Below are 27,426 nucleotides of genomic sequence, written 5' to 3'. Positions count from 1 at the left end.
GTGAGGTATTATCTCATTGTGGTTTTAATTTCCATTTCTCTAATGATAAGCGATGTTAAACTTTTTTTCATCTTTGTTGGCTGCATGTGTGTCTTCTTTTGAGAAATATCTTTGCATATCCTGTGTTCTTTTTGATTGGGTTGTTTTCTCTGTAAATTTGTTTAAATTCCTTGCAAATTCTGAATATCAGATCTTTTCACATAGGTAAATTACAAAATTTTTCTCCCACTCTGTAGGTCGTCCCTTCACTCCATGATAGTTTCTTTTGCTGTGCAGAAGCTCTTTAGTTTAATTAGATCCAATTTGCCAATTTTGGCTGGGTTTTTTTTTCTTTTTTTTTCAATTGCTTTTAGTGTTTGTTTTCATTTTTGTTGTTGTTGTTGTTTGTTTTTGGTTTGGTTTGGTTTGCTTGAGACAAAGTCTCACTGTGTTGCCCAAACTGGAATGCAATGGCACAATGCTGGCTCACTATGACCTCTGACTCCCAGGTAAAAAGCGATTCTCCTACCTCAGCCTGCTGAGTAGCTAGGATTACAGGTGTGTGTCAACATGCCTGGCTAATTTTTGTATTTTTAGTACGGATGGGGTTTCACCATATTATCCAGGGTAATCTTGATCTCCTAACTTCATGATCCACCCAACTAGGCCTCCCAAAGTGCTGGGATTGCAGGCATGAGCCATGAGCCATAGCACCTGGCCATTTACAGTGTTTTTGTCACAAAATTTTTGTTCCTATCTATGTCCTGGATGGTATTGCTTAGGTTTTCTTCTAAGATATTTATGGTTTGGAGTTTATATTTAAGTATTCAATCCTTATTGAGTTAATTTTTATGTAAGGTGTAAGGAACAGGGTCCAATTTCAGTTTTCTGCATGTGGCTAGCCAGTTTTCCCAGCACCATATACTGAATGGGGAATCCTTTCCCCATTGCTTGTTTTTGTCAGGTTTCTCAAAGATCTGCTGATTGTAGATGTGTGGTGTTATTTCTGAGGTCTCTGTTCTGATCCATTGGTCTGTATGTCTGTTTTGGTTCCAGTATCATGCTGTTTTTGTTACTGTAGCCTTGTTGTATAGTTTGAAGTCAGGTAGCATAATGCCTCCAGCTTTGTTCTTTTTGTTTAGGATTTTCTTGGCTATATGGGGTCATCTTTGATTTTATATGTTGTTTTTTCTAATTCAGTGAAGAATGTCAATGGTAGTTTGATGGGAATAGCATTGAATCTATAAATTACTTTGAAGAGTATGACCATTTTCACAATAATGATTCTTCCTCTCTATTAGGATGCATTGTTTTCCCATTTGTTTATGTCCTTTCTTATTTCCTTGAGCAGTGGTTTTTAGTTCTCCTTGAAGAGTCCTTCACATCCCTTGTTAACTGTATTTCTAGGTATTTTATTCTCTTTGTAGCAATTGTGAATGGGAGTTCATTCATGATTTTGCTCTATGCTTGTCTATTGTTAGTGTATAGGAAAGCCTGTGAGTTTTACACATCAGTTTTGTATCCTGAAACTTTGCTGAAGCTGCTTATCAGCTTAAGAACTTTTGGGTTGAGAAGATGGGATTTTCTAAACATAGAATCATATCATCTGCAAATAGAGCAATTTAACTTCCCCCTTCTATTTGGATACCCTTTATTTCTTTTTCCTGCCTGAATGCTGTAACAAAAACTTCCAATAGTATGTTGAATAGGAGTGGTGAGAGAGGACATCCTTGTCTTGTGCTGGTTTTCAAAGGAAATTCTTCCAGCTTTTGCCCATTCAATATGATACTGGCTCTGGGTTTGTCAAAAATAGCTCATATTATTTTGAGATATATTCCATCAATTTCCATTTTTTTGAGAGCTTTTAACATGAAGGATGTTGAATTTTATCAAAGGCCTTTTCTGCATATGTTGAGATAATCACGTGGTTTTTGTCTTTGGTTCTGTTTATGTGATGTACCATGTTTATTGATTTGTGTATGTAGAAGCAGACTTGTATCCCAGGAATGAAGCTTACTTGATCATAGTGGATAAGATTTTGGATGTGCTGCTGGATTCAGTTTGTCAGTATTTTATTGAGAATTTTCTCATAGATGTTCATCAGGGATATTGGCCTGAAGTTTTCTTTTTTTGTCACGTTTCTTCCAGGTTTTGGTATCAGGATGATGCTGGCTTCATAAAATGAGTCACAGAGGATCCCTCCTTTTCAACTGTTTGGAATAGTTTCAGAAGGAATGGTACCAGCTATTCTATATACCTCTGGTAGAATTTGGCTGTGAATCCCCCTGGTGCTGGGCTTTTTTTTTTTTTTTTTTTTGGTTGGTAGCTATTAATTACTGCCTCAATTTTAGAACTTGTTATTGGTCTATTCAGGAATTCTACTTCTTCCTGGTTTAGTCTTGGGATGGTGTATGTGTCCTGGAATTTAACCATTTCTTCTGAATTTTCAAATTTCTTTGTGTAGAGGTGTTTAGAGTTTTCTGTGATGGTAGTTTGTGTTTCTGTGGGGTTACTGGTGATAATCCTTTTTATTATTTTTTGTACGTCTAGTTGATTCTTCTCTCTTTCCTATTACCATAGCTAGCACTCTATTTTATTTTATTTTATTTTTCAAAACTCCAGCTCGTGGCTTCATTGATTGTATTTGGAGGGTTTTTCATGTCTCTCTCTCCTTCAATTCTGCTCTGATCTTAGTTATTCCTTGTCTTCTGCTAGCTCTTGGATTAGTTTGCTCTTGCTTTGCTAGCTTTTTTTTCATTATAATGTTAGGATGTTGATTTGATACCTTTCTACCTTTCTGATGTGGCCATTTAGTGCTATAAATTTTCCTCTTAAAACTGCTTTATCTGTGTCCCAGAGATTTTGGTACATTACCTCTTTGTTCTCATTGGTTTCAAAGAACTTCCTGATTTCAGCCTTAATTTCATTATTTACCCAGGAGTCATTCAGGAGCAGGTTGTTCAATTTCCATGTAATCGTGTGGTTTTGAGTGAGTTTCTTAATCCTGAGTTCTAATTTTTTTGCACTGTATTCTGAGAGACTGTTTGTTATGATTTCCACTCTTTTGCATTTGCTGAGGAGTGTTTTACTTCCAATTTTGTGACTAATTTTAGAATAAGTGCCATGAGGCACTGAGAATAATGTGTTTTCTGTTGATATGTGGTAGAGAGTTCTGTAGGTATCTGTTAGGTCCATTTGATCAAGAGCTGAGTTCAAGTCTTGAATATCCTTGTTAATTTTCTGTCTCGTTGACCTGCCTAATACTGACAATGGGTGTTAAAGTCTCCCTCTATTATTGTGTGGGAGTCTAAGTCTCTTTATAGGTTTCAAAGAACTTGTTTTATGAATCTGGGTGCTCCAGTACTGGGTGCATGTATATTTAGGATAGTTGGCTCTTCTTACTGAATTGATCCCTTTACCATTATGCAATGCCCTTCTTTGTGCTTTTGATCTTTGCTGGTTTAAAGTCTGTTTTGTTGGAGACTAGGATTGCAACACCTGTTTTGTTTATTTTCTTTTGCTTTCCATTTTGCTTGGTAAATATTTCTCCATCACTTTATTCTGAACCTGTGTGTGTGTTTGCATGTGAGATGGGTCTCCTGAATATAGTACACCAATGGGTCTTCACTCGTGATACAGTTTGCAAGTCTGCGTCTTTTAATTGGGAAACTTAGACCATTGACATTTAAGGTTAGTATTGTTATGTGTAAATTTGAGCCTGTCATCATGATGCTAGGTGGTTATTTTGCACACTAGTTGATGCAGTTGCTTCAACAGTCTTTATATTTTGGCATGTTTTTACAGTGGCTGGTACCAGTTTTTCCTTTCCATATATTAGTGCTTTCTTCAGGAACTTTTGCAAGGCAGGCCTGGTGGTGATAAAATCCCTCAGAATGTCCTTGCCTGGAAAGGATTTTCTCTTTTGCTTATGAAACTTAGTTTGGCTGGAAATAAAATTCTGGGTTGAATTTTTTTTTTTTAAGAATGTTGAATATTGTCCCCAATCTCTTCTGGCTTGTAGGGTTGTTCCATTTGGCTGGTAAATATCCTCCATCCATTTATTTTGTTGAGAGGTCTGCTTTTAGTCTGATGGGCTTCCATTTGTAGGTGACCTGGCCTTTCACTCTGGCTGCTCTTAACATATTTTCCTTCATTTCAACCTTGGAGAATCTGTTGATTATGTGTCTTGGGGTTGATCTTCTCATGAAATATCTTAGTGATGTTCTCTATTTCCTGAATTTGCATGTTGGCCTATCTTACTAGGTTGGGGAAGTTCTCCTGGATAATATCCTAAAGTGTGTTTTCCAGCTTGTTTCCATTCCTCACCTCCTTCAGGTACTCCAATCAATTGTAGGTTCAGTCTTTTTACCTAGTTTCATATTTCTTGGAGGCTTTGTTCATTCATTTTTATTCTTTTTTGTTTAATCTTGTCTGTATGCCTTATTTCAGCAAGGTGGTCTTGAAACTCTCATATCCTTTCCTCTGCTTGGTCAATTTGGCTTTGTGTTATATTCACAAAGTTCCTGAGCTGTGTTTCCTGCTCCATCATGTCATTTATTTTTCTCTCTAAAATGAATATTCTAGTCCTTTCATAAAGGTTCTTAGCTTCTTTGCATTGGGTTAGAACATGCTCCTTTAGCTTAGTGGAGTTGTTTATTATCCATTTTCTGAAGCCAACTTCTGTCAGCCATCCATCTCATCCTTTGTCCAGTTCCATGACCTTGCTGGAGAGGTGTTGCAATTATTTGGAGTATAACAGGCACTCTGGGCTTTTGGGTTTTTGGAATTTTTTTTTTTGTTGATTCTTTTCATCTTCATGAGTTTTTCTTGTTTCAATCTTTGAGGCTGCTAACCCTTGGATGGGGTTTGTGTGGGAAATATTTTTATTGTTGATGCTGTTGTTGCTTTTTGTTTGCGTGTTTTTCTTTCAATGGTCAGGTCCCTCTTCTCTATGGCTGCTGCAGTTTTCTGAGTGTTCACATCAGGCCCTATTCATTTGATTCTCTCTTGTGCCTGGTTATGTCACTCAAGGAGGTAGAAGAACAGAAAAGATGGGTGCCTCTCCTTCTTCTTGGATCTGTGACTTTGAGGGGCACCAACCTGATGCTAGGAGGATTGCTCCTATATAGGGTGCTCGACAACCCCTGTTAGAAGGTCTCACCCAGTTGGCATGGGGAGTAGGACCCATTTAACTAAGCACTTTGACTGTCCCTTGGTGGAGGTGTGTTTTGTTTGGGGAAAACCCACTCCTCTGGGTTGCCCAGATCCCTCAGAACTACCAGGAGGAAAGATTAAGTCTGCTGGTCTGCAGAGACTGTGGATACCCCTCCCACTAGAGGTTCAGGACCAGGAAAATCAGGGTCCTGTCCCTGAGTCCTTGGTAGGAGTTGGAGTTCTTGCCAGGAGGCCCCACCCAGTGAGGAAGGATAAGGGTCAGGCCTAAGTAGGTGCTCTGGCTACAGTCTGCCACAACCAGTGTGTTGGGCTGTAGAGGGGACACCTTTTGGGACCAAGACTGCCAGCCTCCCTGACTCCAGCATGGGAAAAGCACAGCCTGGAGCTATAGAAATGGATGCTGCCCTTCCCCGACTCAGGAAGTTTAGCATGTTAGGCAGTTATCAGTCCCAGTGCTGACTGCTGTACCTCCCTACGGAGCCCAAAGACTTAGACTGCAGGCAGCCACAGCAGTTGTGCTGGTTTGCCCTCATATTAGGTACTTGGCAGGCTTAAGCAGATTCTAGATGAGAGGCTGTTAAGAGTCTGCATTGCTCCAGGATTGGAACCCTAGGCCCCAATGGCATGGGTGCAAAAATGAGATCTTCCAATCCATGTGTCACACAGTTCTGAGGAAAAAGCACAGTTTCCTCAGCTGGGCAGCAAGCTCACTTACCACCTCTCTTAGCTAGGAAGTGGGGGCTCCCCAGCCCTGTGTGGCTCTCAGGTGGACTGTCTCACCATATTGCTCTTCCTTCGTCTCTGTGGATCATGCCAGCTGCCTAGTCAGTTCTGATGAGAGAACCTGGATACCTTAGTTGCTGATGCAGGATTCACATGCTATTACAGTTCTTTTCAATGGGAGCCTCCGTTCATCACTGCTTCTAATGGGCCATCTTGGCCCTGCCCAGGTTGGCCCATTTTTGAAAGAGTTTTATGTTTTCTCTTTGTCTGTTCAAGTAGTTATTAGGAACCCCTCACTCCCTACGTCAGTGAAATAATGGGTAGAAAACAACAGAGTTGTAAGTACAACAGAGATAGATGACATGAGAGTGGTGGGGTTTGGGATAACCCTATAACTTACTTCTGTCTTCAGGACCTTTTAAATTCTGATCCAAATGATCTAATCCTACAGTACAATGGATAGCTGCTGTGCTTGGTCAATATTATAAACTTTTTAGATGTGACGGCTCACAGCTCACAATTACTAGCTAGGCATTTGATTTTTCAGTTTGTAGTAGGGCCAGATAGCATGCCAGGAACTGTTTCCTGAAGGGCAGCCATCCAAATCCTAGCAGTTGATGCTGAAAATGTCCTATCATGGCATGTCAGGGAATCTATATGGCATTTTCATCAGTCCCAGATATTTAGCACTGTGGGAACTGCTGGTTCATATGACCCAAACAGCCTCCCATTGTTCTGGTGCCCTCCAGAAACTGCAGCAAAAATAGATTTGAGTATTATTCTCAAGGGCATATAGTCCATCCAAAATTTACAGAAGCCTCCCAAGCTCTGTGCCTCTCTTAGTGATGGCTGATATGAGGTGCTCTTCTCTTTAAAGAGGAGGTCATTACATAGCCAAGACCTTAAAGTTATTAAGAATACACCTGTTTCTGCTTTTTTGTCCGAAATGCTATGTTTTGATTAACCACATGATCAGAGGTAATTGTTTTGGAGTCATCCATTTGGAATGTCCTACTATAATTGCTGTTACTCTACGAGACAAAAAAACCAACAGTGACTTTTTTCAGCTACTAAGTATATCCATCTTAGGCATGTAGGAAATGACAATCCAGTGCTACTGACTTCACTATAAGATATATCTGAATCAAGAATCTATTATTGGGCCTCCTTATGTCCTCTCTTATAATTGGGAGGACTATAAAAGCATTTGGGGCCTTTTAATATCAATGGTAGATTAGCTCCTGTATGCAAAAGCCCTGAAAAATACAGACACTTTCTTCAGTGTTAAGTTACTCGGTAAATGGCCATAAATCAATTGTGCACACTTCCTTTAGTGTTATATAGTCAATCTTTAAACTTTAATCCTTGGACAATCTGTGAACACTGGCTCTGAGAGAACTTGCTCAGGATTAAAAGCTGAGAAAATGAGGAATTCTTTCCATTGTGGGGGTGATAGTTTATAACAAGCAACAACCTTCTAGGTTTCTCATCTGTTTTGCCTCTATTAGCCATCATCACCTATGGATCAGTGTCCCCTAGTTAGCATTCTGGCCTTGGAGCCAGGTACAGTAATTCCATCAAATTTGAATCTTATATTTAAATACTGCTATATTATGTCTTTTATTCCAGAGTCCTATCATCTCAGTTGTCAATAGGAATACCAGTTCCATAATGCTATTCCTACTATCAACCTTTTCCAGCAGATGACAGCCATTACTGAGATTCTCAATGATGCCATGACCTTTTTTGTTTGTTTGTTTTTATTACATTTTAGGTTTTGGGGTACATGTGAAGAACATGTAAGATTGTGGCATAGGTATACATGTGGCAGTATGATTTGCTGCCTTCCTTCCCATCACCTATATCTGGCATGTCTCCCCACGCTATCTGTCCCCAACTCCCCACCCCCCACTGTCCCTACCCTATATCCCCCCAACAGACCGCAGTGTGTAGTGCTCCCCTGCCTGTGTCCATGTGTTCTCATTGTTCAACACCCGCCTATGAGTGAGAACATGCGGTGTTTGATTTTCTGCTCTTGTGTCACTTTGCTGAGAATGATGGTTTCCAGGTTCATCCATGTCCCTACAAAGGACATGAACTCATTGTTTTTGATGGCTGCATAATATTTCATGGTGTATATGTACCACATTTTCCCTATCCAGTCTATCATCGATGGGTATGTGGGTTGGTTCCAGGTCTTTGCTATTGTAAGCAGTGCTGCAGTGAACATTCGTGTATATGTCTCTTATAGTAGAATGATTTATAATCCTTTGGATATATACCCAGTAATGGGATTGCTGGGTCAAATGCAATTTCTATTTCTAGGTCCTTGAGGAATTGCCACACTGTCTTCCACAATGGTTGAACTAATTTACACTCCCACCAACAGTGTAAAAGTGTTCCTATTTCTCCACATCCTCTCCAACATCTGTTGTCTCCAGATTTTTTAATGATCGCCATTCTAACTGGTGTGAGATGGTATCTCAATGTAGTTTTGATTTGCATTTCTCTGATAACCAATGATGAGCATTTTTTCATATGTTTGTTGGCCTCATGTATGTCTTCTTTTGTAAAGTATCTGTTCATATCCTTTGCCCACTTTTGAATGGACTTGTTTGTTTTTTTTCTTGTAAATCTGCCTTTTCACTAGCACACTTCTTTATGGGTTAGTGAGGGAGTGCTCTACTTGTTCTCCTGGTAAGTGTAGTAAGCTTATATGTTTTTGAGTCTTACATAATAGATCCATTCTAGAAAAATACATCTGTGAGCCTGATGTTTTCTTTGCCTAGAAAGCCTAGGCAGTTCTAGCACATTTGCCTCATTAGGACCCTTTTCAGCAGTTGTTGCAAGTGCTTTGAATCAGAATCATAGGAGAAAATTCCCAGGCAGCAAACTCTCCATTATTTAGCTATATTCTGCTCTCTGGTTTAGCACCATTATATATCCTAGGCATGTAGTCTCAGTTCCACCTAGAACGTATTTGGCTGGCCCTGCAAATTCTTCTGTGAAGAATCCCTTGTCTTTTGGTAGGGTCAGTACTTTCTTAGTTAGACTATGTTAAGCTTGATCTTCGTTACTGGTATATTAGTCAGGAGGAGAGGGGGATGAAGGAGGGTAAGCATTTTCTCGTAATGTATGTGCCTCAACTGAGGCTTCTTCATACATTCTAGATGTGGGGCGAGTACACTCCTGCATGTTAAGAGGATTCAGAGAACCATGGGTTTTTAAGTATTATAAAGGCTAGTTAGAGTATTTTATTTAATTTTCTCAGGCACACTTATATAAATATTCCCATTCCCAGGCCTTAGGATTCCACACTGTGACGGACATGACTTTTACATTGGAGATTTGCATTCTGTGAGTTCAGACTTCTTTGTTGCTCTACTCCTCTTACAATTATGTCCTCAACCCAGTATTGAGCCTGGTTAACTCTTCAGCTACAGAAATGGATTTCTCTTACTATTACCCTAGGGATCTCTGACTTTGACACTATTTTGAGTTGAAGATTGGCTGTTTTCTTTCTTTTTTTTTTTTCAACTTTTATTTTAAAATTAGGGTTACATGAGGCAGGCGTGGTGGCTCATGCCTGTAATCTCAGCACTTTTGGACGTTGAGGCAGGTGGATCACCTGAGGTCGGGAGTTCCAGAATGACCTGACCAACATGGAGAAAGCCTATCTCTACTAAAAATACAAACTTAGTTGGGTGTGATGGCGCATGCCTATAATCCAAGCTACTGGGGATACTGATCAGGAGAATTGCTTGAACCTGGGAGGCAGAGGTTGCGGTGAGCCAATATCACACCATTGCACTCCAGCCTGGGCAACTAGAGTGAAACTCCCTCTCAAAAAAAGAAAAAAAAAATCGGGTACATGTGCAGGATGTGCAAGTTTGTTACATAGGTAATTGTGTACCATGGTGGTTTGCTGCACAGATTATTCCATCACCTAGGTATAAAGCCCAACGTCCATTAGCTTTTCTCCCTGGTGCTCTCCCTCTCCCAACCACACCCCAACAGCCCTAGTGTGTGATATTCCCCTCCTGTCCACATGTTCTCATCATTCAGCTCCCATTTATACATGAGAACATGCAGTGTTTGGTTTTCTGTTCCTGTGTTAGTTTACTGAGGATAATTGCTTCCAGTTCCATCCATGTCCCCACAGAGAACATAATCTTGTTTCTTTTTATAGCTGCATGGTATTCCATGATGTGTACGTACCACGTTTTCTCCACCTAGTATACCATTGATGGGCACTTGGGTTGATTCCACATCATTGCTATTGTGAATAGTGCTGCAGTGGACATACATGTGCATGTATCTTTATAATAGAGTGGTTTATATTACTTGGGTATATACCCAGTAATGGGATTGCTGGGTCAAATGTTGTTTCTGCCCCTAGAGATTTGAGGATTCACCACACTGCCTTCAACAATGGTTGAACTAATTTACACTCTCAACAATGTAAAAGTATTTCTTTTTCTCTGTAACAGGCATCCCCAAACTTTTTACACAGGGGGCCAGTTCACTGTCCCTCAGACCGTTGGAGGGCCACCACATACTATGCTCCTCTCACTGACCACCAATGCAAGAGATGCCCCTTCCTGAAGTGCGGCGGGGGGCCAGATAAATGGCCTCAGGGGGCCGCTTGCGGCCCGTGGGCCGTAGTTTGGGGATGCCTGCTCTATAACCTTGCCAGCGTCTATTGTGTTTTGACTTTTTAATAATTACCATTCTGACTGGCATAAGATAATATTTCATTGTGGTTTTAACTTGCATTTCTCTAATAATCAGGAATGTTATGCTTTTTTCCTGTTTGTTGGCTGCATATATGTTTTCTTTAGAGAATTATCTATTCATGACCTTTGCCTACTTCTTCTTTTTTTTAATTGCATTTTAGGTTTTGGGGTACATCTGAAGAACATGCAAGATTGTTGCATAGGTACACACATGGCAGTGTGGTTTGCTGCCTTCCGTCCCCTCACCTGTATCTGTCATTTCTCCCCATGCTATCTCTTCCCACCTCCCCACCCCCCGTCCCTCCCCCAGGACTTCAGCTCCCAGTGAAAGTGCAGAGGGTGAGTGGACGCCGCATTTCCAGACGAACTCTTATTGCCCACAGACCAGGAGATACCCAGGCAGAGGGGTTGCCTACTTCTTAATGGAATTATTATTTTTTTGGTTGTTGAACTTTTAAGTTTCTTACAGATTCTTGATATTAGACTTTGTCAGATGGACAGATTGGAAAATTTTTTCCCATTTATTTTGATTATTTATTTTTATTATACTTTAAATACATGTGCAGAATGTGCAGGTTTGTTACATAGGTATATATGTGCCATGGTGGTTTGCTGCATCCATCATGCCATCATCAAAATTAGGTATTTTTCCTAATGCTATCCCTCCCCAAGCACCACCCCCCAACCTGCTATCCCTCCCCTAGACCCTCACCCCCTGACAGGCCCCAGTGTTTGATGTACCCCTCCTTGAGTCCATGTGTTCCCATTGTTCAATACCCACTTATGAGTGAGAATATGCAGTGTTTGGCTTCATGTTAGTTTTGGATTCCCTTTGGACTTCCTATATTTTAGCAAACCTTATAAAAGCAGAAAGGGGAAAAAAAGAACTATATTAATAACGTAAAATTCGTCTATGAAGTTGACTTCTGGTGTCAGTTTGCTGAGAATGATGGTTTCCAGCTTCATCTATGTCCCTGCAAAGGACATGAATTGAACCTTTTCTATGGCTCTATAGTATTTCATGGTGTAAATGTGCCATGTTTTCTTTTTCCAGTCTAACATTGATGGGCATTTTGGTTAGTTCCAAGTCTTTACTCCTTTGAACAGTGCTCCAATAAACATTAGTGTGCATATGTCTTTATAATAGAATGATTTACAGTCCTTTGGGTATATATACAGTAATGGGATTGCTGGGTCAAACGGTATTTCTATTTCTAGATCCTTGAGGAATTGCTACACTGTCTTCCACAGAGTTTCAACTAATTTACACTCCCACCAACATTGTAAAAGTGTTTCTATCTCTCCACATCTTTTCCAGCATCTGTTGTCTCCTGATTTTTTTAATGACTTCCATTCCAACTGGCATGAGATAGTATCCCATTGAGGTTTTGATTTGCATTTCTCTAATGATCAGTGATGATGAACTTTCTTTCATGTTTGCTGGCTTCATGAATGTCTTCTTTTGAGAAGTGTCTGTTCATATCCCTCACCCACTTTTTGATGGGTTGGTTTTTTTTCCTTGTAAATTTGTTTAAGCTCTTTGTAGGTTCTGGATATTAGCCATTTGTCAGATGGGTAGATTGCAAAAATTTTGTCCCATTCTGTTAGTTGCCAGTTCACTCTAATGATAGTTTCTTTTCCTTTGCAGAAGCTCTTAAGTTTAATTAGATCTCATTTGTCTATTTTGGCTTTCTTTGCCATTGCTTTTGGTGTTTTAGTCATGAAGTCCTTGTTCATGCCTATGCCTAGGTTTTCTTCAAGGGTTTTTATGGTGCTAGGTCTTACATTTAAATCTTTAATCCATCTGGAGTTAATTTTTATATAAGGTGTAAGGAAGGAATCCAGTTTCAGCTTTCTGCATATGGCTAGCCAGTTTTCCGAAGGCCATTTATTAAATAGGGAATCCTTCCTCATTGCTTGTTTTTTTCTGATTTGTCAAAGATCAGATGGTTGTAAATGTGTGGCATTATTTCTGAGGCCTCTCTTCTATTTCATTGGTCTATATCTCTGTTTTGGTACCAGTACCATGCTGTTTTGATTATTGTAGCCTTTTAGTATGGTTTGATGGTTTGAAATTAAGTATTGTAATGCCTCCAGCTTTGTTTTCTTTGGTTTTTGTTGTTTTGTTTTGTTTTGCTTAGGATCATCTTGGCTCTGCAGGCTCTCTTTTGGTTCCATATGAAGTTTAAGTTGTTTTTTTCCAATTCTGTGAAGAAAGTCAATGGTAGCTTGATGGGGATAGCACTGAATCTATAAATTAATTTGAGTAGTCTGGCCATTTTCATGATACTGATTTTTCCTAATTACAAGCATGGAATGTTTCTTCATCTGTTTGTGTCTTCTCTTATTTCCTTGAGCAGTGGTTCCTAGTTCTCCTTGAAGAGGTCCTTCACATCCCTTGCTAGTTGTAATCCTAGGTATTTTATTCTCTTGTATCAATTGCGAATGGGGTTTCACTCATGATTTGGCTCTCTGTCTGTTATTGGTATGTAGGAATGCTTGTGATTTTTGCACATTGATTTTATGTCCTGAGACTTTGCTGAAGTTGCTTATTAGATGATGGTTTCTTTTGCTATGTAGAAGCTCTTTATTTTAATTAGAAACCATTTGTGAATCTTTTGTTGCAATTGCTGCTGGTGTTTTATCATCTTTTCCTGTGCCTGTGTTCTGAATGATATTGCCTAGATTTTCTTCTAGGGTTTTTATAGTTTTGGGTTTTACTTTTAAGTCTTTCATCTATTTTGAATAAATAGATTCAAAATAGATGTAAGAAAGGGGTCTGGTTTCAATTTTATGCATATGGCTAACCAGCACTCCCAGCATCATTCATTAAATAGGAAATTGTTTCCCCATTGCTTTTGTCAAATTAAATAAGACTACACAGCCACAACTATCTGTTCTTCAACCAACTTGACAAAAACTTAATAAACTTGACTGTTTTCATTTGTCAGCCTTCTTGTTTCCTTTAGCTAAAATTCTTGGAATAAAATATATAATTGATCCTTCCCCACTTAAAGAACATGCTAAGTGAGGTGTTTATCCTTAGTCCATTTGGGTTTTATCAGTAAGGCATGAACTTGAACACATGGGCCCAACTGTTCAGCAGGCAATGTGTATTAAAGTTCAATTTAATGAATAGGATTTTGGGTTGGTGGGTACCCTGAAATGTGCAAGAGAGACTGAAACCACTGTACAATGTAGGTATAGAAACTTTGTTTACTTTATTGTACTGAAGTAAAAGATACAAACTAGGATATGTTTAAATTTTCTGTGCTTTTTCTAAGATATAGGCACTTGGCATGTGTGTACATTCTGTTTAAGTTCTATCTAAATCACGTCTGCTATTTCTATTCTGTGTATTAACACTAACAAAATGAAAAGCCAGTGGAAAAAGACATTGAAGTAAGTTTCAAGTAAGTTGTATAATACTTGAATATCATAAAACAAAGCTGATTTTAAAATTATGTTTAAAGTGGTCATTATAAAAGTGGTAAATTATTTTTTTATAATTCCTAAATATTTTTGTGTAGACCCATTATTTTTGATTATGACTGACTTTCAGCAGTTTTTAAGTACATCTGGCATGAACAGGTAACTTTTAAAGTGGTAGAAAGTCTGTGAATAAGAAGCTGGGTTTTACAAGTTCTTGGGTTATGCTTTGCCTCTGAAGATGTGGGATAAAGTAATGGGTAGGTCCTATAGTCAAGGAGAGAAGTGATTTCTAACTAAAAAACAGGAAACCTCTTGGTACACATAGAAGGCATATGGAATAGAAATACCAGAAGTCAACTTCACAGATGAATTTTATGTTATTAATATAGTTCTACTTTTTTTTTCTTCCTGCTTTTTATAAGGTTTGCTAAAATGTAGCAAGTCCAAAGGGAATCTAAAACTAAGATGTGGAGCTAATTTTTTCACTATTAAACTATAATTGAATGGTGACTGTTGACTGTTTACTTTCAAAGTACATGGCAAATGATAGCTCTGATAGTTTCTCAGTCGCTACCTATTATAGTTTATTTTGGATTAAAAAATGCATTTAAAATTTGAGATTTTATTTCTAATGAGTTTATTTGTCTCTAAGTCAACTATAATTTCATAAAATATAAATGTTTAAGTATTATACCGCTGACATATCTACAGAAATTCATCAATGTTTTTGTATGTAGTCTACTACAAGAATGGTTAGTTTTAACAAAGATTTATTTTTATTTTATTTTATTTTATTTTATTTTATTTTTTGCAATGGAGTCTCTCTCTGTTGTCCAGGCTGCAGTGCAGTGCTTTAATGCAAACTTGTGCAGTAAACTTGTGCAGTGCAGTGGTTTACTGCAATCTTGGCTTACTGCAAACTCTATCTCCAAGGTTCAAGCAATTCTCCTGCCTCAGCCTCCCAAGTAGCTGAGATTACAGGCATGCACCACCATATCTGGCTACTTTTTATCTTTTTAGTAGAGATGAGGTTTCATTATGTTGGCCAGGCTTATCTCTAACTCCTGACCTCAGATAATCTGCCCACCTTGGCCTTTCAAAGTGCTGGGATTACAGGTGTGAGCCACCCTGCCTGGCCAGAAAGTCTTTAGTTTAAAACTATAGAGAGAGTATAAAACTATCCATACATATAATTTACATATATAATTATTTTGTACATATATGTAATTATGTATTACATTACTCATGTATAGTAATATATAAATCTTCTGGTAGGAAGAAATCTTTTTAGGTAAAAGAATAAAAATCCAAGTTCTAGGCTAAAAGAAAACTACCCTGCTAGTCCTCTTAGAAAGACTTGTGTGGCCGCATGTTCTCACTCATAGGCGGGCGTTGACCAATGAGAACATAGGGACACAAGGAGGGGAGTACTACACACTGGGGTCTGTTGGGGGGAAATAGGGGAGGGACAGCAGGGGGTAGGGAGTTGGGGAGAGATAGCAAGGGGAGAACTGCCAGATATAGGTGATGGGGAGGAAGGCAGCAAATCGCACTGCCACGTGTGTACCTATGCAACAATCTTGCATGTTCTTCACACGTACCCCCAAACCTAAAATGCAATAAAAAAAAAAAAGAAAGACTTGTATGGGAGAACACTGTGGCACATATTCAATAAATTTGATACAAAGAAAGGGTGTAATTTGAAAATTGTTGACATTTGGGATATACATGAAGTAAGTCCATTAAAAGTGGACCATTCTATGGCTTAAAGAAGTAGAAATGAGTGATCTTATGTCAATAATACCCTATTCCAGTAGTTGTCAAGTGTTTTGATTTCAGGACCACTTTATACACTTAAAAATTAATAAAGACCCCAAATAACTTACTTTAGAAAATCTTGGAAGACATAATAATATACAACACAAATTCCAGTGGCTATCAGAACAATAATGGCAATGGATACTATTTAGACTCTGGAAAATTCAACTGTACGCTTATAAAATAATGACAGAATGAAGGAATGTTGACTTTTATTGAAGGCCTTTTCTGTGTCTCTTGAGATACTCATATGGTTTTTGTCATTGGTTATTTATATGTGATGGATTATGTTTATTGATTTGCATATGTTGAACCAGCCTTGCTTCCCAGGGATGAAGTCGACTTGATCATGGTGGATAAGCTTTTTCATCTACAGCTGGATTCAGTTTGCCAGTATTTTATTGAGGATTTTTGCATTGGTGTTCATCAGGGATATTGGCCTGAAATTTTCTTTTTTGTTGTTGTTGTTGTGTCTCTGCCAGATTTTGATATCAGGATAATGCTGCCCTCATAAAATGAGTTAAGGAGGAGTCCTCCTTTTTCTATTGTTTGGAGTACTTTCAGAAGGAATTGTACCAACTTCTTCTTTACCTCTGGTAGAATTCAGCTGTGAATCCATCTGGTCCTGGACTTTTGTTGGTTGATAGGCTATTACTTACTGCCTCCATTTCAGAACTTGTTACTGGCCTATTCAGGGACTTCTTCCTGTTAGTCTTGGGTGGGTGTATGTGTCCAAGAATTTGTCCATTTCTTCTAGATTTTCTAGTTTATTTAGGTATAGGTGTTTATAGTATTTTCTAATGGTAGTTTGTATTCCTGTGGGTCAATGATGATCTCCCCGTTATCATTTTTTCTTGTATCTATTTGGTTTGTTTCTCTTTTCTTCTTTGTTAGTCTGGCCAGTGGTCTATTTGTTAATCTTTTCAACAAAACAACTCCTGGATTCATTGATTTTTAAGGCTTCTTTGTGTCTATAGCTCCTTCAGTTCTACTTTGATCTTAGTTATTTCTTCTCTTCTGGTAGATTTTCAGTTTGTTTGCTCTTGCTTCTCTAGTTCTTTTTATTGTGATGTTAGGGTGTCAATTTTAGATCTTTCAGAACTTTCTCTCTTTCTTTTTTGGGAATTTAGTGCTGTAAATTTCACTCTAAACACTGCTTATCTGTATTCCAGGGATTCTGTCTTTGTTCTCATTTGTTTCAAAGAACTTATTTATTTGTGCCTTAATTTTGTTATTTACCCAGCAGTCATTCAGGAATAGGTTGTTCAGTTTCCATGTAGTTGTGTGGTTTATGTGTGAGTTTCTTAATCCTGAGTTTTAATTTGATTGCATTGTGTTCTGGGAGACTATTTTTTATGATATTTGCATTTGCTGAGGAGTGATTTACTTCCAATTATGTGGTCAATTTTAGAATAAGTGTGATGTGGTGCTGAGAAGAATGTATATTTTGTGAATCTGGGGTAGAGAGTTCTGTAGATGTCTATTAGGTCTACTTGGTCCAGAGCTGAGTTCAAGTCCTAGGTATTCTTGTTAATTTTCTGTCTAATCAATCTGTCTAATATTGACAGTGTGGTTTTAGAGTCTCCCACTATCATTGTGTAGGAGTCTAAGTCTTTTTGTAGGTCTCTAAGAACTTGCTTTATAAATCTTGGTACTCCTGTGTTGGCTGCATATGTATTTAGGAGAATTAGCGCTTCTTGTTGCATGATGCCTTTACATTATTTAATGCCCTTCTTTGTCTTTTTTAATCTTTGTTGGTTTGATGAAATGTATCTCAAAATAATAAGAGCTATTTATAACAAACCCACAACCAATATCATACTGAATAGGCAAAAGCTGGAAGCATTCTCTTTGAAAACCAGCACAAGAAAAGGATGTCCTCTCTCATCACTCCTATTCATCATAGTATTAGAAGTTCTTGCCAGGGCTGTCAGGCAAGAGAAAGAAATAAAGGGTATTCAAACACGAAAAGAGGAAGTTAAATTGTCTCTGTTTGCAGATTACATGATTGAATATTTAGAAAACCCCATCATCTCAGTCTAAAATATCCTTAAGCTGATAAGCAACTTCAGCAAAGTCTCAGTATACAAAATCAATGCGCAAAAATCACAAGCATTTCTATATACCAATAATAGACAAACAGCCAAATCACGAGTGAACTCCCATTCATGATACATACGAAGAGAATAAAATGCCTAGGAATACATCTTACAAGGAATGTGAAGGACATCTTCAAGGACAATGACAAACTATTGGTCAAGGAAATCAGAGAGGACAAAAACATTCTGGCCACAAGTGTCTAAGAGTTCCATTTTCTCAGCCTCCTAGCCAGCATTTATTTATTTGTCTTTTTGATAATGGTCATTCTAACTGGGTAAGATGATATCTTATTGTGGTTTTGATTTGCATTTACCTGATGATTCATGATATTGTGCATTTTTCAAAATACCTATTGGCCATTTGTATATCTTCTTTTTAGAAATATCTATTCATATGTCATTTGTCCACTTTTGAATGGAATTATGTGTTTTGTTTTTTGTTAAGTTGTTTTAGTTCATTGTTTATTCTGAGCATTAGTTCCTTGTCAGATGAATAGTTTACAAATATTTTCTCCCATTCAATAGGTTGTATCTTCATAATTTTGTTTCCTTTGCTGTGCAGTATTTTTTTAGTTTAATATAGTCCCAATGTCTATTTTCGTTGTCTGTGCTTTTGAGATCTTAGCCATAAAATATTTGTCTAGACCAATGTCATAGATGGTTTTTACTATGTTTTCATCTAGTTGTTTATAGTTCTAAGTCATATGCTTAGATCTTTAATCCATTTTGAGTGGATTTTGTATATAGTAAGAGACAGGGTACTAGTTTCAGCTTTCTGTATATGAATATTTAGTTTCTCACCACCATTTATTGAAAAGAGTGCAATTTATCCAATGTGTGTTCTTGGCACATTTGTGAAAAATCAGTTAGTTGTAATTATGTGGACTTATTTCTGGGTTCTTCTGTTAAAGTTGTCTACACATATATATATATATATATATATATACATACATACATATATACATACACACTTTGCTATTTTAGTTACTGTATTCTTAAAATATATTTTGAATACCAGATAGTGTGTGGACTCCAGCTTTGTTCTTTTTTCTCTGAATTTCTTTGGCTATTTTGGCTCTTTTTAGGTTCTCTGCAAATTTTGGCTTTATGTTTTCTATTTCTGTGAAGAATGTCATTGGTATTTTGATAGGGATATGTGGAATCTGTAGATTGTTTTGAGTAATATGGTCATTTTAACAATATTTTTTCAATCCATGAGTGTGGGATGTCTTTCTATTTTCTGGTGTCCTCTTCGATTTTTTTTTCTTTATTTAAGACAGAGTCTCACTTTGTTACCCAAGTTGGAGTGCAGTGGCATAATCTTGGCTCACGGCAACCTTCACATCCTGTGTTCAGGTGATTCTCCTGCCTCAGCCTTTCAAGTAGCTGGGACTACAGTTGTGCACTGCTATGTCTAGCTAATTTTTGTATTTTTAGTAGAGATGGGGTTTTTGTAGTTTTCCTTGAAGAAATCTGTTATATCCTTAGTTAAATTTATTTGTATGTATTTTATATTTTTTGTAGCTATTAGAGATATTAATTCCCTTTTTTCAGCAAGTTCATTACTGCTGTTTATAAACACCACCGATTTTGCATTCCACAAATTTACTAAATTTTTAAGTCATATCTAAGAGTTATATTTAGAAAAACCCAAAGACTTCCAAAAAACATAAGATCAACTCATATGCAAAGAGGGACAATTTGACTACATTGATTTCAATTTGGATTCCTTTTCTTTTTCTTTCCTGATCATTCTGGCTAGTACTTCAAGTACCACTATGTTGAATAGGATTGGCAAAAATAATCATTTTATCTTTTTTTCAGTTCTTAGAGAAAAGCTTTCATCTTTTTCTCATTCACTATGTTAGCTGTGGATCTGTTTTCCATGGTCCATTATCATGTTGCGGTATGATCCATCTATGCCTACCTAGTTTGTTGACAGTTTTTATCATGAAGATATACTGAGTTTTATCATATGCTTTTTTGTATCTATTAATATATTTGGTTATTTTCATTCTATTGATGTGATGTATTGTGTTTATTGATTTGCATATATTGACCTATTACGTTATCGCTGGGATGAATTCCACTTTATAAGAAAGTATTATTTTTTGATGTGCTGTTGGATATGGTATATTAGTATTTTGATAAGAATTTTTTTCATCTGTGTTCATCAGGATATCAGCCTGTAGGTTTTTGTTGTTGTTGTTGCTTTTGTTATAACCTTGTCTGGTTTTAGAACAAGATTTTTTTGTTGCTGTTATGTTCTTGTCTGGTTTTCTCCTCTTCCATTTTTTGGAATAATTTCAGAAGAATTAGTATTAGTTCTTCAGCTTGAAGGAATTCAGCAGTGAAGGCATCAGAACCTAGGCTTTTCATTGTTTGGAAAACAAAGAAACTGATTTAATTACTGATTCAATCTTATTAATCATTATTGGTTTTTCTAATTTTTTATTTATTTCTGGTTTACTCTTGGTAGGTAGTGTGTATCCAGGAATTTATCTATTTGCTCTAGGTTTTCTAGTTTGTTAGTTTATATTAGTTCATAGTAGCTTATAATAATCTTTTGTATTTATGTGGTATCAGTAGTAATGTATCCTTTTTTTTCTCCTTCTGGTTTTATTTATCTGGGTTTTCTTTTTTTTGTTAGTCTAACTAGCAGTTTATCAACTTTTGTTTGCCTTTTCAAAAGCTAACTATTTGTTACATTGACACTTTCTGTTGTCGTTTTAGTCTCTATTTTATTCTGCTCTGATCTTGGATATTTCTTTTTACATTCTAATTTTGGGTTAGGTTTGTTATTACTTTTTGAGGTCCCTGAGATGCATCCTCAAGCTTGTTTATTTGAAATCTTTCTAATTCTTTTGATGTAGGCATTATTGTTATAAATGTCCCTCTAAGGAATTCTTTTGCTGCTGATAAAGACATATCCAAAATTGGGAAGAAAATGAGGTTTAATGGATTTACAGTTCCACATGATTGGGGAAGCAACACAATCATGGTGGAAAACAAGGAGGGGCAAGTCAAGTCTTAAATGGATAGAGGAAGGCAAAGAGAGGAAGTTTGTGTAGTGGAACTCCTCTTTATAAAACCATCAGATCTCATGAGACTTATTCACTATCATGAGAACAGCATGAAAGAGATCCTCCCTCATGACCTCCATGATTCAATTACCTACCACCAAGTCCCTCCCACAACACTTGGGAATTCAAGATGAGATTTGGGTGGGGGCACAGCCAAACCATGTTATTCTGCCCCTGGCTCCTCCCAAATCTCATGTCCTCACATTTCAACATCAATCATGCCTTCCCAACAGTCCCTCAAAGTCTTAACTCATTCCAGCATTAACTAAAAAGTCAACCATCCAAAGTCTAAGACAAGGCAAGTAACTTCTACCTATGAGACTATAAAATCATAAGCAAGTTAATTACCTCCTAGAAACAATGAGGGTACAGGCATTGGGTAAATACAGTTATTCCAAATGGCTGTCACATTCCAAATGGGAGAAATTGGCCAAAACAAAGGGGCTACAGGCCCCATACATGTCCAAAATCCAGTGGGGCAGTCAAATCTAAAAGCTCCAAAATGATCTCCTTTCACTCCAGGTCTCACATCCAAGTCACAATGATGCAAGAGATAGGTTCCAATGGTTTTGAGCAACTCTGTCCCTGTGGCTTTGCAGGGTATAGCCTCCCTCCTGGCTGCTTTCATGGGCTGATATTGCATGTCTGTGGTTTCTGTGGTTTTTCCAGGCACATGATGAAAGCTGTCTGTGGAGCTGCCATTCTGGGATCTAGAAGATGATGGCCCTCTTCTCACAGCTACACTAGGCAGTGTCCCAGTATGGACTCTGTGAGGGGTTTTGACCTTACATTTCCATTCCACACTGCCCTAGCAAAGGTTCTCCATGATGGCCCTGCCGCTGCAGCAATCTTCTGCCTGCACATCCAGGTATTTTCATACATTGTCTGAAATGTAGACATAGGTTCCCAAACCCCAGTTCTGTGCATTCATGGACTCAACACCACATGGAAGCTGCCAAGGCTTGGGGCTGGCACTCTCTGAAGCCATGGCCCAAGCTCTACATTTGCCCTTTCAGCCATGGCTGGAGCAGCTGACACATAGGGCACCAAGTCCCTAGACTGCACACAGCACGGGGACCGTGGACCTGGCCCATGAAACAATTTTTTGTCCTAGGTCTTTGGCTTTTAATTGTGGTGCTGCTGTGAAGACTTCTGACATGCCCTGGAGCCATTTTCTTCATTGTCTGGGTGATTAACATTTGGCTCCTCATTATTTATGCAAATTTCTGCAGCCAACTTGAATTTCTCCCCAGAGTGGATTTTATTTTCTATCACATTGTCAGGCAGCAAATTTTCTCAAATTTTATACTCTGCTTCCCTTATAAAACTGAATGCTTTTAACAGCACTCAAGTCACATTTTCAATGTTTTGCTGCTTATAAATTTCTTCCTCCAGATACCCTAAGTCATCTCTCTCCAGTTCTAAGTTCCACAGATCTTCAGGGCAAAGCAAAATACTGCCAGTCTCTTTGCTAAAACATAACAATAGTCACCTTTACTTCAGTTTTCAACAAATTTCTCATCTCTATCTGAGACCACCTTAGCCTGCATTTCATTGTCCATATCATTATCAAGTTTTTTCTTAAAGCCATTCAACAAGTTTCTAGGAGATTCCAAATTTTCCCACATTTTCTTGTCTTCTTGTGAGCTCTCCAAATTCTTCCAACCTCTTCCTGTTACCCAGTTCCAATGTCACTTCCACATTTAGGGGTATATTTTCAGCAGCATCCCACTCTACCGGTACCAATTTACTATATTATTCTGTTTTCATACTGATGATAAAGATGTACCCAAGACTCAGAAGAAAATGAAAGGTTTAATTGGCTTACAGTTCCACATGGCTGGGGAATCATGGTGGAAGGCAAGAAGGACCACATTGTATCTAACATGGATGGAGGCAGGCAAAGAGAGACAGCTTGTGCAGAGGAACTCCTTTTTATAAAACTATCAGATCTCAAGACACTTATTTGCTATCAGAAAAACAGCAAGAGAAAGACTCACCCACATGATCCCCATGATTCAATTATGTCCCACTGAGTCCTTCTCACAACACATGGAAATTCAAGGTGAGATTTTGGTGGGGACACAGCCAAACCGTATCAATGGGCATAGAGTTCTTGGATGTTTTGAGGCTTTGCCAAGCCTCAGGGAGGCGTTGAGGACATGAGGTAGACCAGTCCTCTGACTCCAATAGTGGCAGCAGCAGGCCAAGCCTGCCTGTCTTTGGACCCCCAAGTGGGTACTATTATTATCAGCTTAAGGTGGGCCAATTCTTAGGTTTCCAGGTGGCTTTCTCAAATGCCAACAATGGCATTAGTGGATCAGGCAGGTGACTTGATTTTGGGGTCCCTGGGAAGTATGCCCTGTCATGGGAAATGGCAGTAGAAGTGGCAGGAAAATCCTCAGGCTCCCAATCAGCATCTACTGGCGATGATGATTGCTGCAAAATGTCAGGCAGGCCAGCTGGGTGCCAGCGGTGGTGGCAGCAGTGAAAGGCTGGGTTAATCTGCCCTGGATGGGGCAGGGAAGTCCTCAGTCTCCAAGATGGTGTTCTTTGCCACCAGTGGCAGCTGTCTTGAGCCCAGTGTTAGGCCTCCTGTTAGTGTGCATGCATGCCCAGAATGACATACAGGGCAGTGTGAAGCCCAAGTCCCAGAGTGGCACGCTTAGGCACTGGAGGGTGGTGCCAAGCCAGGTAAGCCTGTTCTTAGACACCCTGTTGGTGTACATGGGTACAGGCTATGGTTGGTGGGGCAATCCCTAAGACCCTATGCAGCATATTCAGGTAGCAGCAACACTGGGCAGAAAGACTGTCTTCAGGATACACACAAATGTTGTGTAGCCCTGCTGCTGGGGACATGCCTGTTGCTTTTATTGGCAGCGAACCTAGGCAGGCAGCTTTCAGTCTTGGGAGTATTCACTTTGGTTCCCTTTGTCCTGTAGACAGACTCCCTGAGGTACTGCACAGACCATTCCCTAGGGTATAAGACACTGTGAGGGTTATGATGCTGGGGAATCCTGCTACATTGCTGGGTCCAGCTGTCATCATGCCACTGCAGCCATCTGGATGGACATGGAAGGATGATAGTAGAGGTTTCCAGGGATGTGGAGATGCAGGGACCATTGAGCCCCAAGGCTAAATTATGTCTGGGCTCTCAAAACGGCAATATACTGCAGCTGCTTGGGTCTCAGTAGGTGTGTGGGACCCAGTGTGAGCTTCCCATTTGGAGCAACACCATTGTATGGATTACAGGAAGCTTGCTATACTACTATCTCAGGGGCCTGTACTTGGGTACAGTGCTTCTTCTGTGGCTAGTATCACAGGAGTCCATGGTGGGAATGTAGGCTGCTGGTATCTCTACTTTCCCCACACTGGGGAGCCTTGCTGGGCTGCCAGCCAATCCTGGGCAAGTTGGTTGCACTGCTTCCCTTTCCATTCATGCCTCAGGTGTTTTCTGACATTTCTTTGTTGAATTCCAGTGTTTTCTCTCAGGCTTTCTATTTGAAGTGTGATTATTGACTTTCTATTTTTGTTGCTCTTTGTGGAAGAGGCAAGTGTGGGATGCCTCTAGTTAGACATCTTCAAGCCCCCCTTAATTATATTAACTTAGAATTAATTGAAGGATATATATCTTCTTTAATATATGATATATGTTAAGTATAGTATATATAAAAGAGTATTTCTACTTAAAGGAGAGTTAATGTTTGATAAGTAGCAATGGCTGTCAGGAAATCATATATACTACATCCAGTGAAGCCATTTGGCTCTTCAGTTTCTGCAAAGATGTAATTACAAATCCAGCTGGCATTTGGAACAGGTACTATACCTACATCTGCCAGATGCATTTCGCTATATCTATCTTTTAATCTTTTGTGCAGGGTGTTAAAAAGTTTTTTCTAAAAGTAAAGCATTTTTTACATGTAACTAGAGTATAATTATTTTGATATTTCAGAGGGCATGAAATTTGACAATTTGCCTGTATAGAGTCCCAATTCTAATTAAAAATACTCTTTCACCTTACATTAGGAGTTTTTTCACAACCTCACTTTGCATTCTTATATTATGATATAACACAGGAATGAATGGCAATTCTTTTTTCCTTTATTTCTAGTGTTAACTATCAGTAGTTAATCATAAAACAATGGGCTATTAATGTTGTTAAATACTTTAATAAATAGAGATCATTCAAGACTTCAAATCCTTTTTGAATTGAGGCATGACATAAAGGAAGAATAATCAAGAATACATAGGTGGCAGTGTCATGAAATATAGTGAAACCATTATGTGATACTATCATACTCATCACCCATTATTAAAATTTTTTGTTGGTTCACAGTACTCAGTGAGTACATTCAGTACTTCCCCTATTCTTACCATACCATGCACAAAGCTTTTGCTGTAGAGATTTTAATTAAATGATTAGGAAACCAAGCTAAAGGTGGCTATTTACCCTAGAAGGGGCAACATTATTATTAATAAAGTCATAGATCTGTCAACAACAAAAAACCATTACTCTTCATGGAAAACTCTAAGCAGTTTAAATAACTTTTCCTCCTGAAAAAACTGAAATATCATGGTACATGTAAAGCACCTTCACTGTTCTTTGAGAGAAAAGTAGAAAGCATAAAGGAAAAGAGAAATATTAGTAGTACAATTATAAATCATATTAATACCTATGTGTTAATTCTTTATCAAAATAGTATTCTGTAATTTATGACAAATTCTGGAGTTTTCATTTTTTTAGCTTTATAAACATCTAGGCATTATTTTTCTAGAGTAAAAAGTGTTTCCCCATAATCATCCATCCTATTGTGTAATATTTGTTTTGGGTAAGTTGCATATAGATAATCTTTCTCACATTATTTCTAAAAGCATTGCATGGACCTACTAGTTGCTAAAACCCACACTACCTGTCTTTCCTACTCTTTATATGGAAGAATGATTGCATCAAGGTCTCAATTTTTTACCCTTCCCTGTATCCATTCTTTACCATGTAACTCCCTAGCTCCTCTCAATAAAGAGGTGTGTGGTCTAGTTCCCTATCTCTTAAATCTTGATTTGTCCTTTAGCTTGCTTTGGCCAATAAAATCAGGCAGAAATGAACAGTGTATCAGTTCCTATCCTAGCCTCGAGAGGCACTGCGTCTTTTCTTCTGACCCTCTCACATTCTGCTATTACCATGAGAACGTGAATTAGCTCCCTGGAAATGAAATATGTGGAGCAAAATCAAGTAATTTTAGGTACCGCAAAAGAGGCTAACCTAGATTGGCTAACAGTACCCTGACCTACGTTTATATGAGAGAGCCTATCTTTCTGTGGATTACAAATGTTATTTAATTTTGTTATATAAATGTCACTTATATGTATCAAGTTTTTGGAATTTTATATTTACATTGTACCCAATTACTCGGTCAATATTTATTAATGTCCAATGCACATTTTAAATGAGAATATATTCTTTATTGGGTGCAGACTTATCTATCAGATTAATCTTAAGAATGTTATTTAAATCTTTATTTTTGCTTGTGGTATATTTGATAGGTTTATTTCTTACAGATTTATATGCTTTTTGTAATATAATTCTTTTCTAGTAGTCCGTATCAGTTTTCACTGTATATATTTCAAATCTATAATGTTAAGTGCATCGGGCTTCATGAATGCTATCTTTTGGGATTAAATAATAGCATCCTTATAATAGTTTTCATTTTGTAGGCTGTTTTTATGGTATTTATGTCACTTTACTTTGTAAAGTGTATGCTAGAGACTTGTGTGTCTTATTAATCATTCCAGCAGGCCACAGATTTGTTATGTAAAATTAGTCTTTTCTAAAAGATGATGTTAAAAAATGGCCAGGTGTGAGCCACTGCACCATATTGACCAGGCTGGGCTCAAACTCCTGATCGCAAGCAATCTGCTCATCTCAGCACCCTGAGGTGCTGGATTACAGGCATGAGACAGTGTACCCAGCCTCAATTTGTTCTTATTTTTCAAAATTGTTTTGATTGCTTGAAGTCAGGAGTTAGAGATCAGCCTGGCCAACATGGTGAAACCCTGTACCTACTAAAAATACAAAAATTATCTGGTGTGGTGATACATGCCTGTATCGCAGCCACTCAGGTGGCTGAGGCAGGAGGATCACTTGAGCTTAGAAGGTGGAAGTTGCAGTGAGGCAATGTTGTGCCAGTGCACTCCAGCCTGGGTAAGAGAATAAGACTCTGTCTCAAAAAAATTGTTTTAAAAATACTTAATAAACAGCACAAATAGACATCGTTTAATCAAAAAAGGTCACTAGTTTATCTTCTTTGACCTATATATTATTTAGAACTGTATTTTTAAATTTCTCAAAATGGAATATTTTAACAATTTTTAATATTGATATCT

The 27,426-nt window shown here is 38.1% G+C and overlaps 1 long non-coding RNA gene across 1 annotated transcript in view; it reads left to right on the top strand.

Moving 5' to 3' along the window:
• The first annotated feature begins 3,465 nt into the window (after positions 1-3,465).
• Positions 3,466-27,426, top strand: part of LOC141580539 (uncharacterized) — a 51,144-nt gene continuing 27,183 nt past the window's right edge. The window contains exons 1-2 of the long non-coding RNA XR_012512724.1: positions 3,466-3,669; positions 21,715-21,913. This is a non-coding gene — a long non-coding RNA (uncharacterized LOC141580539). The remainder of the gene's footprint in view (positions 3,670-21,714; positions 21,914-27,426) is intronic.

The sequence above is a fragment of the Saimiri boliviensis genome, chromosome 1, assembly GCF_048565385.1.
Source record: "Saimiri boliviensis isolate mSaiBol1 chromosome 1, mSaiBol1.pri, whole genome shotgun sequence".
NCBI classification, from domain to species: Eukaryota; Metazoa; Chordata; class Mammalia; order Primates; family Cebidae; genus Saimiri; species Saimiri boliviensis.
This window is presented reverse-complemented; position numbering and strand designations above follow the sequence as displayed.